Source organism: Solanum stenotomum, chromosome 9, assembly GCF_019186545.1.
Source record: "Solanum stenotomum isolate F172 chromosome 9, ASM1918654v1, whole genome shotgun sequence".
In the NCBI taxonomy this organism is placed as follows: Eukaryota; Viridiplantae; Streptophyta; class Magnoliopsida; order Solanales; family Solanaceae; genus Solanum; species Solanum stenotomum.
This window is the reverse complement of record NC_064290.1, coordinates 38761947-38767946: the sequence shown is the minus strand read 5'-3', so window position 1 is coordinate 38767946 and position 6000 is coordinate 38761947.

Below are 6000 nucleotides of genomic sequence, written 5' to 3'. Positions count from 1 at the left end.
TATTAAAACATAATCAATTAAAATGACATAAAAGGTGGATCCCAAGACTCATTCGAACTACCACCAATTTCCAAAATAGCATAGGATTCATCTTTTTCTATCAAGATGAGTGAGAAATCAGGAGCAAAGTGGAAGTCCAATTAAGAACTTGCTTCATTGGCTCAGCGTCTCGTATGCTTGATGTCTCGATCAACTCCTTCACCATAATATCACCTTCTTTGAATAAACTTTTATTCCTTCCCCTAGAACATTTTGCATTGGAAAAGACTGGTTAAGTGGGGCAATGACTTTGGAAAAGCTTGATCGATCTTCTGCTTGTTTTGACCCTCCTTTGGTACTAAAGCAAAAGTTTGATGAGGTGTCATGATCACAAATTTGGATTTCTCTCTTTTGGTTAGAGAGCTACAACTTTCTAAAGCATTTCAAGGTTGACTGAGACTATAACTTTCTCCACATTCAAATCTTCTTCGACTTCAATCATATTAAAAGTTACCCCTCCATGATTCGGCATAGGGTTACTATTGACATTAGGAGTGGCTTTCTGAAGAGTGACAACCTTTTGATCTATAAAGTCTTGAATTTTATGCTTTGAGTTGATACAATCCTCAGTACTATGTCCAGTACCTCTTGAATGGTAAGCGCAGTGAAGATCGGATCTATAAAACTTGGAGTTGACATTGATATTTTTGGATAAATTGTCTGCATCAGGACAACTGATTTCAATCTCTCAAAAAGTTATGTTTGGCTCTCAATCAAAGGAGTGAAAACTCTAGTAGGTTTCTTCTCAAGATTTGGGCGATGAAGATTGTAATTATTTTTTGGAGGTGGAGGTATTTGACGGTAGTTTGGAGAATTTTGGTAACTTGATGGTAGCGTTTGGAAATTTGGGTATAACTGGGCTCGTTAATTTAGTTGTGAAGCTTGGTAATTTGGAGGGTATTTTGGTAATATGAAGGTGGAGTTTGGTAACTTGATTGGATATTTGAACAATTAGCTGATGGAGCTTGGTAATATGGATAGGTATTTTGGTAATATGGAGGTGGAGTTTGGTAAACAGGAGGTGGAATTGGTAACTCAGTGGTGGAGTTAGGTAATTAGGAGGTGGAATTTGGTAACTCAGTGGTGGAGTTTGATAACCTGATTGGGTATAACAAGTTGGATATGAATTTTGTGGAGTTTGAAGATAACCTTTGTAAGGGGAGGATAATTTGAAGTGTCTTTTTCCATGAGACACATAGGAAATAAAAGACACACATGCACGATAAATTTCAGTGGATTTCTGTTTGATCTTCTCTAAAGAATATCGATCAGGAATGATCTCCACATTGTAGGTGAATCGTTTGATGAAATCCTTAGCTAGTGCATTCCAGCTAGACCACTATTTTATCTCATGGGAGGTAAACCACTCCAATGCTTCTCCATTTAAACTTCGGCTAAAGAGCCGCATTAACAAGACTTCATTCCTGCCAACTCCTACGAGTTGGTCAATGGATTTTTGGTTCCTCCAAAAGTGTAAAACTTCGGCACATTGAACCCTCTAGAAGATCCAAGTTTGGAAGGATGCACAAATCTTCGTAATTGAACCCAGTGACTTCTGGAGTATAATGCAACTCCTTCATGGCTTTCATGATCTCCTATTTTATATTCTGTTTGGCCTTTTTTTCCTTGGATCTCCACTCTTTTTCCTACTCATCATAATGATCAAGTTCAGAATAATTAGTGCAAGGTTCATTTTGGACTTGGATTTGGAAAGTAGGTTTTGGAGGTAAAGGTGGAGCGATGGAAGGATTTTGGGTGTTTTGAGGAGCTTGATATATCTAGGGGAATGCTTAAGGGTTGGTATTTTGGTTTTGAGGACGGGGGAAAGTCTGAGCATTGTTCATATTTTGGTTTTGAGGAAGAGGGAAGGTTTGAAGGTTGGTATTTTGAGGAAGAGGTGGTGCTTGATATGAGGTGGTGGCGTGATGGGGATTGAGGGTAGTTAAGTCGATGGTGGAAGGATTCTGAATAGGGTTAGAGGGTGGGTTAATGAAATGTTATATGCGCTTGAATTCAGAGGAGGAAAGTAGAATGGAGGTCTTCCATCGCCTGGAATATTGGCGGTGATACCTGATTGATTTCGACAAATCTTGCTTTTTCTAGATCTCAACCCTCAACTCAGCAATTTGTTGCATCAGTTGCGCGATCAACTCATTTTGTTTAGCGGTAGAGGGCTGGACTATAGCAACTTTGGTCAGGCCAATCTCTTCACTGTTGTCAACCATTGTTGCTTTTCCTTTTAGTAGACTTCGGTTAGGGAAGGAATCTTTAGGAGCTTTGGATCTTGTAAAGGTTGTTCGGCCAGCTTATCAACACAGATCAGTTCTAAGTACCTGACAAAAGAAAAATAACTTAAAAGGTAAACGTGTTAGTGCCTAAAGGTGATAAATAGTACAATATCACACATAGGTGCAAACACACAAGAGTTGCTTCATTCGAAGAAAAACTAGCCCACGAGTCTAGAAATAGCTAAATAGATAGGAATTTGCCTATTTAATTTTGGAATTAGTGAATCAAATAAGTTGACTTCTGCGGAGCCAATGTCTTTTTATACTTCTAATTTTCGATTGAGATGAAATTCCAATCTCCTTTGCGAGAGTTGAAAAAGATAGAATTTCTCAAAAATAGGGGCCGAGCCTTGAAAGGTTGTTTACGTATCTCACGAGCGAGAATTCAGGTCCAACGTAGTTCGACTAGCTTGAATCTCTTTTTGATTTGAGATGAAGAATCGACCCTTTTGATATGAGAGAGTAAAATTGGAAAAAAATGAAGTTTGAATTTTATTGGGAAACTAAGGTTCGAAAAATATTTGGACGCACTTTTGATAGTAACTTGATATTTGTTCTTAAGAGTTCTAAAAACAATTCGAAGAGGAGTAAGCTAGAATATCTCCAAATAAAGCAACATATTCACACAAACAGTTATAACACGTAAACAAATATTGCGCGTTCTAAACATATGTGGCCCTTTTTGTGCCAAGGGTAGGCCTAACGATTTAAAGAATGTATAACGTCGTTTGAAACATTCCATTTCCTCAAAACCCAAATTTATACAAGCATTATGAATAAAACTGAAGGGGATACATAATAGGGAAAAGGGAATACAAATAATCAGTCCCACGCGGGGGTACCATCCTAAGCTATGCCTCAATGGGAGGTCCTTCGATCTTGATTTCCTCTCCTCTCTGAATGTCGATGCCTTTCTTTGCAATGATAAACTAGATCCTTTTTCGACTTGAACAAACTCTTAAACTCCTAACCCCAAGAGACAATGTTTTTTCAAATGACGTATACAACCTTCAAATTTAAACACATAAGTATGAATGCCCGTTTAGGTCGTGGGCCGTTTTACACTCAAGGTGGTCTCTCTAATGGGCCCAACACACCTTGGTTGTTTGGTCAACTTAGTTTAAATGTGCTAAAGTTGAGATTTGGTTTCGCTCTACATTAATTGACTAAGAGTGGCTTTTGAAAGATCGGAACCCAAGCGAAAAACTTAGGCTGGAACTCACGATAACCATTGGACGCATGATGAACCAATAAATTGCCGATCATTCCGAAAAAGGGTTGAATATAACAATGCCCGGCTGCGGTTACGCAAAATCGTTCTTTAATATACTATATTCATGTTGGAAAGTGTCATGGATGCAAATGCCAGTTTATAGCATTTTAAACAAGTAAAGCAAAGATGAAACAAATCGACAATTATCAATAAATAGTCAAATAGTCAAATCATTATGGTTAGAACTTAATTAAATTCCCAGCAGAATCGTCATTTCTGTTTTCAAGAAAAAAGAAAAAAATTTGGTTTTCGAAAATGAACTTGACTAAAAGTTTAAAGATTTTCAAAGAGAGTCGCCACTTAATTTTTGAAAGAAATTCAGAAAACTTATTATTTTTCAAAAGATTTTAAACAGACTTAAAAATCATTTGAAATTCAAAGAGCGTTCGGGGTTCAATTTACATTTTAAGAAGGTTAAATTAGGCCCTTGAAATGTCTACCAACTTGCGGTTGACCAATGATTTGACTAAAATATTTGACTAATTTTTAGAAAATATTACTAAGTAAGGAAAAATCCATTTTTTATTTGAAGGGAAATAAACTAAAGGAATTTTAAAGAAAATAACTCATGTGTTGCAATACAACTAATAAAATAAAACTAAATAATAAATAAAAATATAAATATTTTAATTTGAACATAAAAAAAAAGAAATGACTATTTTTTTGGGAATTAATTAAGCTAAATCAAAATCAAATAAAATATTAGACAATACAATAACGTATAAGTACAAAAGAGAAGAAATATCAAATTTGGGCCTTTGGCTCAAATTTCAAATTTGATGAACCTGTCCTAATACTAAAAATTACCCAAAAACATGGGTTTGGGCCTATTTAAATCAAAGTTCAGCTGTTGGACCAATCTTTTGAGCCTTTGGGCTCCTTTTCATTCTCAAATATCATGATATACACCAAGCGTATATCTTATGTGTACACCATGTATACAACTGTTTCTTGGCCTCTTGGACCTATATTTTTATTATTTGGACATGTACTCCTGTCTTTTAATGCCTTGGACCTGTATATCAATATTTTTATCCATATACCAGTGTATACATCAGGTATATCGATGTATACAAGCATTTCAACCTATATTTTAGCTTCCCAAAACATATTTTCAATTTCCAGCCCCCTGTACTGCCTCCAACCTGTTCATTACTACTTCGGATGGACTGGCTGGCTCAAACGATAAAAATAGAGCCTTTATGGCTCAACACGGAAATGCAAGGAAGAGGAGTCCATCATGGACTCAAAGGGGTTCATACAACACACGAAAGAGGAGACAACATTAGCATACGAAATAAGGAAATAATTAAGACATGATTTTAATTTAAAAGGAGGCAAGCTAGATGAGATAGAAGAAAGCTACTGCCAATGTATAGATTTCAAAGAAACACAAATTAAGAAGTTATTACTCTTTAACATACTAACATACTAGGAGTTGTACCATACGAAATTAATCTTAAGAAAATGATCAGCAGGGAAACAAGCCATAAAATATAAAAATACCAAGCACAACAAGTGAGGTATTTGATTAAATAGAATATGTTAAGACTAACTCGACTAACTAGTCTTTGAAAGGTCAAAGCATGACAATATTCAGATGTTTCAAGAATAGACCCAATAGTAAGCAAATGACTCTGTCCATAATGATATACTCGCGAGAAAACAAAACCAGCTCCATTTAACAACCCCGAAAATCATCTATAGTGAACAGAAGACACAACATGTTGCAATATTCAAGATGCACTAAATCATTGGTTCGACAACGAGAAGTAAACCAATTTCGACCAAGAAAACAGATAGCGCGGAGGCTTAGACTTAATTCAAACAGGACACACCAGACAGTAGGGAATTCATAGAAGCTTAAAAATAAAGGAAAATGACCCATTTTAAATCAACAGAAAACTAGAGTTCATAGTTCAAAGAGTCCTCGGGCTTCAACTTACGGGAAAAATACCCATTTTAAATCTTAATCGACTAATACACACTGATTCGAAATGAAACAAACTTTTGTCATACAATAGCAATGAACCTTGAAAAGAACATAATTATTCGAGGGAGCAAACAAAATAACACTGAAACGAGTTAAAATCAAAGGGGTTCACCTTTTCGGGGGCAACGAACTGAAACTAGACGAGCAGAGCACAAGCTTTTCACCACAAATTTTGAACACGAACAGCAAACTAAGAATACTTTGACAGAATCTGAGTTGCGACCTTCTAGGAACTTTGAATCAGTGAGCTAAATATGAAATTCTTAGGAATGGAACAACTATTCCCAAACCTTTGTGAGCTATATTTCGTGAGAAAAAATCTGGCTGACTTACACGATGTGAAGTCGTCGTAAATCTTAATGTTGTACCTAGACATCGCTTGCCGCTAGTGAATGTTGGGATGGATA